Genomic DNA, 13,948 nt, shown 5'->3' with positions numbered 1-13,948 from the left:
AGTGAGTGATTAAAGATCCCCAGGATGGAGCGGCATTAATATTCCTTCTGTGTAGCGTGAACTAAATATTCCCTCTGAATTTCTCAACCAAATATTCTCTCTGAATGGGCTGGCTCCAGCGCTCTCCCAGTATGCTGTACAGAGGAATACAGTAAATATTCCCACTGAACTACACCAGGCTTACCAGAAGTTCATTATGTTGAAGCCATGCCTCAGTGGCTCAAAGCAATTTCACTGCTTTCACTGGGCTTGCCAGGTTGCGCTTGCTAAGACTCTTAGAGAGAATCTATGACAGATAGTCTTCCTTGTTAGATCTATTTCATCGTAATAGTGTAACCTACATACTGTGCATTGCTTTATAATGTGTAAGTGCACTCTACAAAGAATTAATGATGCAGTCTTTTGAAACTAGCCATGGACATCTCTTTTTTTCATTCAACCTGACCATCTATTACTAGCTTACTGTAATACTGCAAAGAAGCCTGTATAGTTTTTGGACAAAATCTTACAATAGTACGGGTATGCAAAAGTATGGGCACCCCTAGTTAAGTTACATGTTTAATTGATTTTCTCTTTGAATATAAGTTAATACATCTTCCACAGAGAACACACTTCTGCACTTTGTAATGCACAAATACTGTTTCCAAATACGTCTGTGTCTGTCTGTCTGCCCTGCGATGGACTGGCGACCTGTCCAGCGTGTATCCTGCTTTCCGCCCAATGACCACTGGGATAGGCTCCAGCACCCCCCATGACCCTGAGGGAGAAGCGGCTTAGAAAATGGATGGATGGATGGATGGATGGATGGATGGATGTCCAAACACTTTTTTTTCCAATATGTTAAACTAAAGTAAACAAACTGAAACTGTGCGCGACAATTTGGAGAAAATGTTCATATTTTAGTGTGTTCTGTGTAGATCATATGTTAACTTACTTTGCCTTAGAAAACCAACAAAATGTCAGTGGCCAGGGGTGTTCACACTTTGCACATGACTGTATAGGGTTCACAACACAGAGCCACAGCAACAGGAAAAGCATCACCGTCCAGTTCACTGTTCAGACCACATTGTGTAAAAGCCCATTTCTGAGTTGGGGTTTAGAAACCTCGAATGCATTATGAAAGCATTCTGCTTCATGCCAAAAAGGGTCCCCCAAGAGGGACAAGCTGAAGAAACCTACAGCATTCATTAAAGCATGTCTGCTTACAGAGACACTCACAGAGGAAAAAAAAAATCTGTAACAGTACAACTCAATACAGGTTTCAAATTGGTCCCCTACACAACCTAACCACACGGGAGAAGCCATTAGAGGAAGCCCATTTGAAACCTAGCTAAATGATCCAGAGTGACCACAGCACTACCCAGTTTAGTGGTTACCCTGCTCTTACCTCATGAAAGGCTCAGTTTCAGTCTCTGGAGGACTGAAGCTAAACACTAATGCTCTATTTCCACCCATATAAAATGGCCATGTACGGACTATTCTGCTGAATTAGTTCACACTGCATTCCAGGTACTTTCTACTGTGAGGTGACTCAAACCCCAAATTTCAAGTTCCAAAAATACTTCTTGTGTTTTTGTTTATATTTCCTTTAAAGTGAAGTAGTAATTTTTCAATAATAATGATAAAAAAAAACTTAAAAAAAAAACTGTCCTTTCATGTCATTACCAAATGCAAAGAGTTGGTGGAGCCTTATTTTAGTCACACCCCTGCATTTTAGAGCAGGAAGTGAGACTGCATCCCTGTCCATCATGGCCACATGGTGAGCAGTTAGATCCCACTGATTTGAAGTGTGTCCCAGAGTCTGAAAGTCAGTGTGTAACATTAAGAATTGTCACTACTAAAATACACATTTTCTGCAATTAAGTAAACTTGTTTATATTTTAATAAATAATTTTTTATGATTTTGTGTATACAACTGTTCAGTCATGCACGGGCTAACATTTTTGAGTTCTCCTCAAAATGAACTAAAATTGTCACTACTGAAACATTTGGGAAAGTTTCAGTAGTGTTATGATTGTTTTGGTAGTGACAAAATGATTTACTCATTTATTTTAATAAAATAAAACAAATAGATTCATTTTGACTCCAAATCCAGGCCTACATTGGTTAATAAATTTGATTTCCATTGATGATTTTTGTGTGATTTTGTTGTCAGCACATTCAACTTGTACAGAACAAAGTATTCAATGAGAATATTTCACTCATTCAGATCTAGGATGTTATTTGAGTGTTCCCTTTATTTTTTTGAGCAGTGTATATCTTCCTATTGAAGTAATATATGTTAAAGGGCCAAAACAGTCTGCTTTAAATTAAATATTTTTGTGATGTCTTACATCACATCAACAGTTTATTCCCACCCATTCACACTGAAGTTTAAGGAACGTTTGTTTAAATAAGGCACAATACAGGGCAGCAAATCAGCTCTGTTATTTTTATGTATAGATATATCTATATATAGAGGCTGGAAAATGGTCATTAAAAATGTATTATGATTATTTTGCTGCATGTCCACACAAATATAATAAGTGGACGAGGAAACAATAAAATACAATGAAAATGGGGCCTTTAAGATATCAGGAATTTCTTACGTATACTTGCATATATAGAGAACCGGTGTATTGTCACATAGAGAAGTAAATATTTAACAGTAGAGAGAGCACTACTTTCCTTTTCATGCCTCTGTTCTATAGATATTCACAGAATACTGGTAAAAACCAATCACCAGAAACAACTGAGCAAGCATTGAATTGCTATCATTTCTCTGTGACATAAAGTATCAGACATGAATCCCAAACAGTTAAACTCTGACTCTGACTAATGCAATTATCTAGTAATGGAGGTGAAATGACTAAATCAATGGTTTCATTCCCTATCCACCTTTTTTCTGTCTAAAAAAATTCTCAGTCAGATAGAAGGTCTGTGGGCTCCGTTCTTGCTGATTTGGAGGTGGAGAGCGGTGTCACAGATGAAAAGGACACTTGCCTTAATATCAGGTGAAGAGATTAACCTCTTTGACATCATTTAGTGATGTTACAAATGCCACTTTGCTGTTGCAGCAACCTCATCCATACCAGATTCTCTTCACAGTTCTGCTCCAAACACAGCCAGCAAGTGATCCATCAGTTTTTATCCATCAGTATAATTATAGAATCTCTTTCAAGTCTCAAAATCTCTGCATAAAGCCTTCCTCAGTGTTTGCTGAGCTCCTAGTTTCTAAAGAAACTCAGTGTCTGTTTCACATTAAAAGACACTGCCTTCTATTTCTGTGGGATTTTATTAAGGAATAGAGCACAGCGTTAATTTGTAGATATTGAGTTTTGAGCTGTAATATAATCTCATGTCACTTGGTTTTTCCATGAGACATATCTATAACATTTAACTATTTAAAATCCCAGGCTTGTTACATACTAAGGATCATTATTCAGTACCTACAGGGACTTCAATTCAAACTGGCTGAGGTATCCCTAGGTTATAGAACAGTGTACAAAACTTTGGACCCACCAGCAGGACTTGGCCTTTTACGGCATCAATTTAAAAAAACAAACAAAAAAAAGCTATCAATTCATTTTTGTAGTTGCTTCTTTGTGAAGGTGCCCTTTACCTCTGGAAGCCTAGGTAAGAACACTGTGTATTCTGTGAAAAATATTGATGCCCTCAAACACAGGTGCGAATTTTCATATATATTTTCAGTCACTGCTTGGCATCTTTCATAAAACTGATTGTGGTGTTTTTAATAAAGTTCCAGTACTTGATAATAATGCTTTATAGCAGTGTAATAAGTATGTCATATTATTATGCCATCTTACGCCATCATGGAAATGCTGACATAACCTGATCATAGATATTTAAGTATTGCTTTCTAAATATGTTATTCAATGTTTTTTGCAGGTGTTATGCAATCCCTCTGTAGGTAGCCTTCAAAAACAGTGTGACAAGATAATGCATTATCATAAATATGATGAGCACATGTTTTGCAGAAAACATCGTTTACATTTTTAAAAGCAGCGTAATGCAATTTTAGTTTTACCTTAACTCATAAATATTCCTCTGAGATACTCTCCCTAACAGTCTATAAACCACACAGCATACTAAACCTCCTGCAGTGCTCTAATCCATTATTTGCTAATCTCTCACATCAGCAAATGGCATGTTCTACATTTAATATCTTATTTAATGATAATGCTGGAGTTCAGAGGACAGGCAGGCAGAGATATGAGAACGATAAAGAACTCCAGATTGGCAGAACTAGGACAAAACCATCTCCTGTTTATACTTATCTAAGTTAGGAAAACAGATCCTAGATCAGTGTTTCTCACCCTCGTGCCGGAGGGACCCCTGCACCGTACTGTTTTCTGTTTGTTTTCCCTGCTCTAACACATCTGATTCAACACACAAAGGCCTTACTAATTAGCCGATTTGTTGAATCAGGTGTGTTGGAGAGGGGAAAACACAAAACTCTGTGTAGGGGTCCGCTAGGACTGCGACTGAGAACCTCTCCTACATAAGCAGTTCCACGATGCTTCAAGAACACCAGCCTGAATCTCCAGCATTTTATCTTTGGTCCCGTAAACAGGGACCTGAACTCTTTAACTGTAAGGCAAAGGAAAAGAGGCATTGTGATGGTTTACCTAAATAACTTATCCCAAACATAGTCAATGAGCCAAGGCCAAAGCACTCTTTTCTTTTGCATTGGAGCTACAATATAATATACAAGTAATGTAAGCCTATAGCCACCAGAGGCTGGATTCACAAAGCTTTCTTAAGAGAAAACTTGTGAATGTTCCAAAGACAAACACTAAGAAGTTCATAAGAATGTTCTAAAATGCAATTCTTGAAAAACACTTAAGAGGTTTTTAAAAATTCTCTGAAGATAATCATAATTATTTTCTTCAGAAAATCTTCATTGTCTTCTTGTATGCTGCACTGCATTTTACCACATACCACAAACGATGCAGATGCATTTTGAATTTGCATTGACTTATTTCTGGTCTTTAGTTTAATCTGCTCAGAGGACAACAAAATGGAGGATAAAACATCAAACCAAGCTTTTCAAAAACTTTAGCAAACAAAACCGGAGGTGATGGTGGAAGAGAATACACGTATTCTAACTAAATTTTTTACTTGAGTAAAAGTACTTGCTTATGAATGTACTTAAGAATCAAAATTGAAAGTACTTATGATATTTTGATTAACAAGTTATTATATAAGATGTATATTAATAAAAAAAGTATTTTACTTCTGATACTGAAGTACATTTGCAAGCAATGTTAGTATTTATTTATGGCATTTAGCAGATTTTTATAGCTGTATACATTTACAGACTTTGGCATATGATTTTATCCAGAGTTTACCCAAGTAGAAATATGGTTAGAATCTAAGATGAATACTAGGAAGAATACTTGAACTTGTACTCAAATGATATTTTGCTAAAGTGCATCTACTTTTACTCAAGTACAGAAGTAACATACTTTATCCAGCTCTTGCTAACTGTAGACTAAATTGCTGTGCCAGTGGTGAATCAACTTTGGAAAATCTAGTCTAGGCTTAGACTTAATCTGGGGTCAGAGAAACTGACCCTATATAACATATTGTTATCTAAAATATGGGAAAAATATGTTGCACAGATAAAAATGAGCTTGGAGCTATTTTGAACAGATAACAGTACATCATACACAGTTAAAAAACGACATAAGCAAGTTTATTTCACATTATTAAACAAGAGAGCACACTTTGAGGCAAGTGTTCATAAAATAATCATACAGTTTACCTGTTCACTACATTAGATTCCTGCTGCGGTGCAAAACTAAAGAAGCAAACTGCAGACAGCAAACATTAGCCTAAATAAAAGTAAATTCAATTTTTCATCCTGAGTAAAACATGCAGAATTCCCAAAATATTACTGTTGCCACTACATTATGATGGTCCTTTATATTTTAAAGAAAAGCTTAATCTTATTGAAAGGAATGAAAAGCAAGACATTTCATAACTGTATAAACTGCTGCATGAACCATCAAAAAGCTATATTATGGGATGGTCCTGAGCTTCACTCAACAAAGGTGGCAAATAAAGCTGCAAACACACTGAGGTGTCAGTTTATAGGTAGCTATTCTCTTGCCAATTTAATCAGAAACAGTCACCATATAGGTGCCCTTTGTAGGTTTACAGTTATTGACTATAGCCCATCTGATGCTGCATAATTTATCAGGCCCACTTCTCTGTTCATCGATGGAAAGGGACAGCCATGGGACCCATGCTGAGCAAGTATTATTTGGGTGGTGGACTGTTCTGTGTTATGATAGTACATGGGTATCAGGCACAGCAGCTGCCTATTGCTGTGACTGATTCTAATTCGGCTAAAAGGCACTTACGGTCTATACAGTCAAGAAAGTGACAGCATCCCAGGCCAGTGAAACAAGCTCTTTAATCCACATGGCAGAACTCCAGTCAGAACAGTGCACAACCAATTAGTTTAGAGAGAGTGAAGGACCATATGTGATGGCCATATGTGTGTGAGAATGTGTGTGTGTGAGTGTGGCGTGTATGTAGAGGCAGGAAATCAACAAAGTGTGCAAGGGTGGCCAATGTCTACAGCTCCATAAGAAATAAGGATCTCAGTTCAGCATCCAGGGCTCTACTGTCAAATCACAAATCACCTTACTCTCCTTAGAGACTAAAGAAAGAGTCACTATTAACAGATTTACTATTAGCAGTAACAGTAATATAACAGACACAGCAGACTTGCCCTCTATCCAAACTCTGCCCTCCATCTCTCGCTCACTGAACTCTTTCACTGTCAGAGGCCTTAAAAGCAGACTCAGAGTTTAGAACAACACTGTAGCACACCTGCTAACTCAAAAAGGCCAAGGGACAAGTCTGAAGGTATAACATTTGAGGAGACAGTACGTTTTATACATTCTTAGGAATAATGATGCCAATAAAGCGATGCAGCATTTGGTTCCTTAAAGAGCCTTTCAATGGGTGGTTCTTTTCTTTGTAACTGAGATGTGTGAGGGTGAAGAACCTTTTTAAAGTTTGAAGAACCTTGACATAATGTAAAGGTTCTATAAAAATTAAAGGTTTTTCCAAGAACCATAAGCACACATGAGAACCATTTAGGAACTGTTATTCTTAAGAAAAAACGGTACTGTGCAAGTCTTAGTCAGCCAAGGAGATTGTTTAAAACACCATATAATTGAATTATTGATTGATTAACTAAAGCTGGTATTGGCTGGTAACTCTACATAATGAGCTTCCTCAAGGAGGGCATTGGAAAGTTGTTTATCTGTTTATACTTATTTGAATGTAGCAGTTTTTAAATAAATAATGCACAGTACTGTATGTGATTTAAATAAATAGTTAACTACCTAATCTCTGTCTCATGCACCTGTATTATACCACCAATGATTATATAGAATAGAGAAAAAGACAAAAAAAAATACTCATAACAAACAGCTGCTTTACTTGCTTATGAGTTTCTGTAACAACTGTTTTGAGTTTTTGAGTTTTCAGTACAGGCATAGCTGTCAAAATCTTTGTCTGTGATAAATGATTAGTTGCTACGGGTGCGGCAGATAGAGGTTCAGATAAACAGCACTGGCATACTTTAACAGTAGTTTATGACAGCTTTTCCAGTCATAACAGAATCATTGGCCAACAGTGGTAACAAATCCATAATCACAAATCCAGAAACAAGCAGACAATACCAAAACACACACAATAATCTGTGACAGTAACAACTCAAACAAGCAATCACAAAAAACAAGGACACTGAAAACCAGGCTCAGTAAAACTCCACAAGACCCCCACAAGACAACACAGGGGCTACATACAGGGGCTATATATATATATATATATATATATATATATATATATATATATATATACACACACACACAATGATGCAGGTGTAACTGAAGACCAGCAAGTGAAGCTTTGGAAGCAGAAGCAGAGGAGCCAAGGTGTGTGACTAAAGTTTCTGAGAAACTTCTATATTATTTGGGTAATTGCATAAAAGTGCAAGAATATAGGCTTTCCAGCACAATAAGCTACTGCAGTCAAACATATAGAAAAGCAAAGCTTGTGCCAGCACTTTACAATTAATCCAGTCCACAGAATGCAGGGTACAGTGGCAACCACTCAAATAAGTTGAAGTCCCTACAGAGAACTTAAAGTATACAACTTCCAGTTCACTTTAATAAAAGACATATGTCAACACTGCAAAAAAAAAGCTTCCTAAATGGTTCTTTGCTTTGATATACAGGTCATAAAAAGGTTCTTCACACTGAGCCTGTCACAATTGTTACACAATAACAATTATTTGAGCTGATCACAATTATTTATGCTCACTAGGGATGCTTATGGTTACTTGTATATGAATACTAAGATCATTTTCTGGGTATTTGCTCCGTGTCATCACAGGAAGACAGAGAAAATATCCAGGCTAACAACTAAGCAAAACATGTCTGCTTTGCTCATATTTGCAAGTGTGCATGTTATCATTTGCTACTCTGAAACACAAGTGTCTGAACATAAGCATGTTGTTAAGAATATGTCAATAGGGATGTGGCTGAGGAAACAGAGACATTGCTGCTGTATCATTAACTGGGCTGAGTAATGTTTGTTTATTTTAGCTAGAGCTTTTTATGTCATCAGTTAGGAGCTACTAAGCATCGACAGCTAGGAAGAAGAGTCACTTCGACCACTTTAGGCTTGTATTTTAATTGTTACATATGTTGTTACATAAATTGTTCATTGAAATTATTTATACAGCAATTAATCATCAGCTAAAAGTTTATGATTATCAGTTAATTTGTGACAGACCTACTTCACACTTGCACACCTCCATGGTTCTTCAGAGGACAATGCATTGAAAGCTCCTTTAAGGAACCAAACATGCCTCTTCTATTGCATTTCTCCAAGGAAATACTTTACGAAGAGTAATCTAAAGAGTAAGCCTGATTTCTTAGGTTGGAGATGTTTTCCAGTCACACTGCATCTTCTCTACTCTCCCAGGAGACTTGACATTCCCCCCAAAGTCTGCCTAAGGCAATCGGGATGGTGTTTCGTAATCTACTGGAGAATATATCCATAACAAGCCTAGTTTCTACACTGTATTCTACAATGTATCCAGTCAGTCAGCTTTCAGGTACAGCTCACTATAGCAAACAACCAGGCTTACGCTTCCATCCCCCTACGCCTCCAAACCCTGCCTTAATGCTGCCACAGTGCTCAGCAAGCTCCACAGGAAATCTTTCATTTACTCCGTTAGGCTTGACACTGGTGAATAGGACCTAATTTAGAACCTTATGTTTTGTTTTTTGCCAGCTGCAGAGACTATAATATTCCCTGTTTGAAAGCTCCTGAGTGAATGATTACAAGCAGTATCAATAATTTAGTGCTGTAAACTTAGCTAGTGGTTTCTGATCGATGGCAGAAGATAGTTGAATCAATCGTCTCACGGCTCCTGAGCCCAAGAGGCCTGTTACATGCTTATTGTGTTTCACCCACACGTACTGAGTGCCAATGAAACCCTGTGAAACCATCACAACTTTCGCAGTGCTGCTGTTTAGCTAGGTATCTGTGAGCCAATCCTTCAATGCATCTTTTTTTTGGGTGAAAAAACGGGACAATGCTTGTAGAAGAGTGCTGAAAGATCACATAAGAGGGCAAAAGTTTAGTAAATAGGATTAGTTGTAGTAAAGGTGCATCTCCAATGATGTGATGATGCCTCACTGACATATTGCCTCACTGACAGTAATATTTTCAACCAGGGTGTCTGAGTGAGTGTGTGTGTGTGTGTGTGTGTGTGTGTGTGTGTGTGTGTGCGCGTGTGTGTGTGCGTGCGTGTGTTAATTCTCTTGAACATTTATTTAACTGACGAAAGTGCAAAGAAAACATTACCAATGTTTTCACTGACCAAATGTATTTGTAGTAAATTTGTATAAAAAAATCTAGATGCCTGCAACCCACTCAAAAACACTGGGTCATGTTTACCACTGTGCTGATTCTCCCCTTCATGATGCGCACGACATTTTTAACAGGAGACTGATCTAGATGCATGCATGCCAGTCAAGCCTGCACACTCTGTGTGCCTGACTGGCCTGCTCTAGATGTTGTAGCACGTGCAGAATGAAGCCTGGCATTGTCTTGTGGAAATGGCCATGGACTTCCTGGGAAAAGATGTCATCTTGATTGCGGCATATGTCTCTCTAAAATCCACGTCAATGGTATCTTCAAACACATGTAAGTCACCCATGCCATGGGTACTGATGCATCCCCATGTCATGACAGATGTTGGCTTTTGCACCTTTCCTTGTTTAAAAGTCTGGATGGCCCCTTTTTGTCTTTGGCTGAAATGTGGACTCATCTGACCCACAGCACATATTTCCACTGTCATTCAGACCATCTGAGATGGGCTGTAGCCCAGAGAACTTGGTAGTGTTTCTGCATAGACTTAATATATGGTTATCTCTTTGCATAATAAACTTTTAAGCTGTCTTTCTTGATGCCGCAGTGGACTGGGTTAAGTGACAGTGTTTTTCCAAAGTACTCCTGAGCCCATGGTCATGCACATTCAACAGTGGTTTCTGGCGTTGCTCTACACACACAGAAGTTTGAGTCAATATTGAGTAGGGTAGCTGGTGAAAGGCCTAAGTTTTTTGCGATCTTACATTGAGAAATGTTCTTTTTAAGCTGTTTGACAATTCCCTCATGAAGTTTCCCATGCAGTGGTAAGCCACTTGAAAAGGTTACTTGCAAAGACTGAGCCTTTGATGGTAATACCCAATCATGATACCCTTACCTATTGCCAATTTACTTTCTCATTGCTGAATGTTTCAAACCATGGTTTTCCCCTGCCCCCTACACTTTTTTTGAGTGTATTACAGGTATCAAATTCAAAATGTGTTTATATTTACAAAATCTAAACAAGTTGGTCAGCCAAAACATTAAAAGTGCAAACCAAGCTAATATTATCCCCTTTAGTTGAATGGCTCAGTCATGGATGTTTCAGGCACATTTCAGAAATAAAATAAATAAGCAATAAAAGAAATAAGTCAAAATGCAAATAAAGAGCTTCAGGCTCTAGACCACTTCCTGCTGTTTAATCTGCTGCTTCTGAAGTAGACCACTTTGGTTTTTTTATGGCTCCTTACGTAGGAACGGCTAGTGTTTTAGGGTTAGCCTTTACCTAATATGGACACAAGTGATTTAAGGTGCAAACTTTCACAACTTCTTATTCAATACAGTCCATATATGCAAACTAACCTGCAAATAAAGCCCGTTTTGAATGTATTATTTTTGTGATGTCACAAAAACCAACACATTTACATCTGCTTATTCAGCCTACAGCAGTTTAGTTCACCTATTTATATTGAAATTACAAGGAGTATTTCAGCCCAGAGTCATTGTTACATTACCTTGTTACTTTTATATATGTCTTAAAAGCACAATGACATTACAGCCTGCTTAACTCTTGTTTTTGTTAAAGGATTGTATAAAAATTAATTTCAATCTTTTTGGTGTATAAAAGCATAAACATCATAAGTGCACATTAGGGGGAAACAAAATAGAAGAAACATGTAATCAGTAATGTGACACTGTTAAAAACTGACCTGCTTTATTCTCACCTGTGTAATTTACTGTTGCTTGGCTACAGAAAATACAGAGATTGCACACCCATATAAACAATCATCTGTAGTTATGATTGGTCATTCTGCTCACAGCACACACTGTGATTGGTAAGAGCCCTCATTTGCATATTGTTTATATGTTGTTTTCCAATACTGAAAAGGCCAATCCTGAGGTAAGAAGCAGAAAACTAAATGTTGTGCAGCCCTTGTGAGAAAACGAGAAAAAAAACAAAAAAACATCAGTTACAAAAACAAAGCTGATATATTTAGCTTGGTTGCCTGCTTAATATTTAATAATCTATCTGCTTCATCAAATACAACATTACAAACAGCACTATCCAGCTGTAACATCATCTGAGCCCTGACAGTGAATGGGCAATGTTAGACACTAATCTAGTACCTTCTAACTTCTTAAGAAGCCAGGCATCAAAAAAACTCAAGCAGTTGTCCTGGTGAGATGCTCTGGGCTTCTCTTCAACCATCATTACACAACACGGCATTGCTCGCTAGCTGTTCAAATATATTTAGCGCAGCAGATGACTCAAGTATTGTTGTGAGGACCAAAAATCAAAGCAAACTCGCATTCACACGCAATTTCACACCATCACTTTCAGCTGTCCTCAGTCAGATTAAATAAGGACAAGATAAATAAGCACACAGCTGAAAACGTGTGGCTGTGGTGAATGTTATGAACGCACACCCCCACCTAGGAGAAAAACAGCAGAGTGAAAAACCAGCATGTGTCTGGAGTCTGAAGGGGGAACAGAGTGAAGCTTTCTGAGCACCACATTGCATTGTGGATATTACTATGTGTATACGAAATATCAGCAGTTGATACTATTATTTGCTGATATGTACGATTTTTTTATTATTGTCATCATACTGTAATTAGTCACTTATTACAACCGATAATGTTGCATCCTATTTTTAGTCTTACAGTGTATCTCTCTCTCTCTCTCTCTCTCTATATATATATATATATATATATATATATATATATATTGCACCAATTTTTTTAAATTCTGCATAATTAAACTGTTAGGATGTAAACAAATGTTCAGAGTGTTTTAATGTGAGAAGCTCAGTTTAAGAGAAATTTATAAGGTCACGATCATGACATTTAATCACTCTAAGGTATTTAATCACTCTAAAACAGAGGTGCCCAAATGTTTTCCTTGGGGGGCCAAAGTGCAATGTTTGTAGTGGACTGGGGGCCTAAGCAATTAATAATTTTAAAGCAATTAAAATAATTTTGTAGACATTGTGACCTCTGGTTCCTATGACCACCACTGTAAAGAAATCAGAGACTTCACAACAAACCATTTCACATCAAACCACCCTGAATGACTTTTTCACATCTCAATTATGTAATTATGCAAATTATCTGTTATTGGTATCAGCCACAACAAGGTGTTAACTGTCAGTCATTAAGTCTGCACTGAAATTCCGTATCATTGCATCTCTAGACATTAATCAACATCCACCACAAGGCACAAAAATGGGTAAAGAGACAGACAAATAACCACTCTGAGGCTCTTCTGTGTGCAGATGCATTCACAGGTTCAATGAGTAAAACACAGGTGCTGATATCTGATAGCGTAATATCAGAAAATGTGATGTGATATGGTGAAAGTGATGCTGACAGGTTGATGAGATGACATATTAATCGTTGATTTGAGGGTGGCAAAGAAATTCAGTGACTGCTGATGGTAAGCACTTTGGCTGGCAAAGGCTAAAGTGTCCCTTGTCTCTAGGGAAACAGCGCAATTGTGGGCAAGTGTCTTATTTGACTCCCAAATCAAGCAATCGGAACTCAGGTTGCTGCTGGGGCTTTTTGTTTTTAGACTGTTCAATGAAAACAAACATCCTTTCTGGCACTCACTGCCCAAGTTCAAAACCCCATCTTCGTTTGTTGCTTTAACATGGAGGAAAGAGATGCAGACATCTCCACCCTTATGAAACAGGTCTATAGTAATACCTTAAGATATCTATAGTGCTGTTTAATGCTGCTATATTAATCTATATTCTCAGATCCTACATTCCATTGAGCTATAGAGGTTGTATACTATTCTATAGTAAATTACAGTAGTTATCCAAACTTGCTATGCAGTTAGTATAAGAATCCTGCAGACCTTTCCCTAGTATTACTATAGATCTTCCTCATGAGGTGCTATCCTGATCAAAACTGGTGCAGTGCACTTTGGCGTACTGCTGGAAAAGCTGCAGCAGCCCTGTTAAGTAATAAATGCTGCCTGCTTTGACATGATCTGAAACAACTAGCACCCATTTCATCAATCGCATGGACCAAAAGCCTGAAA

The 13,948-nt window shown here is 37.6% G+C and overlaps 1 protein-coding gene across 18 annotated transcripts in view; it reads right to left on the bottom strand.

The window, feature by feature from the left end:
- LOC108423613 (potassium channel subfamily T member 1-like) overlaps positions 1–13,948 on the bottom strand; it is a 134,711-nt gene that overhangs the window by 80,223 nt on the left and 40,540 nt on the right. The window lies entirely within an intron of this gene.

The sequence above is a fragment of the Pygocentrus nattereri genome, chromosome 20 (genome assembly GCF_015220715.1).
Source record: "Pygocentrus nattereri isolate fPygNat1 chromosome 20, fPygNat1.pri, whole genome shotgun sequence".
Lineage (NCBI taxonomy): Eukaryota > Metazoa > Chordata > Actinopteri > Characiformes > Serrasalmidae > Pygocentrus > Pygocentrus nattereri.
Note: the sequence above shows the minus strand (reverse complement) of the source record. Positions and strands in the feature narration are given on the sequence as shown.